Source organism: Carlito syrichta, unplaced genomic scaffold (assembly GCF_000164805.1).
Source record: "Carlito syrichta isolate Samal-C Ts95f unplaced genomic scaffold, Tarsius_syrichta-2.0.1 Scaffold113560, whole genome shotgun sequence".
Lineage (NCBI taxonomy): Eukaryota > Metazoa > Chordata > Mammalia > Primates > Tarsiidae > Carlito > Carlito syrichta.
Genome location: NW_007057656.1, coordinates 5,298 through 5,556, shown reverse-complemented (window position 1 = coordinate 5,556; position 259 = coordinate 5,298).

The following is a 259-nucleotide window of genomic DNA, read 5'->3' as shown; positions in this document are numbered from 1 at the left end:
CGAGCCTGCGGTGGCCGTGAGCGTGCCACTGCCGTCCAGCCTGGGCGACAGAGTGAGACCCCCTCAAAAAAAAAAAAAGGCCGCCTTCCTTTCATTCCGCCAGCAGGGGGCGCGCAGACTGGGCGAAGCGCGGGCGAGGCGACTGGCGCCCCCAGCCCCGACCGCACCTTCCAGCGCCAAGCCCGACACACGTCGTGATTGGACGGGGCGGGAGAACTGGGTGGGGCTTCCCGCCGGCGGAGAACGCGAGTGGGCGTGG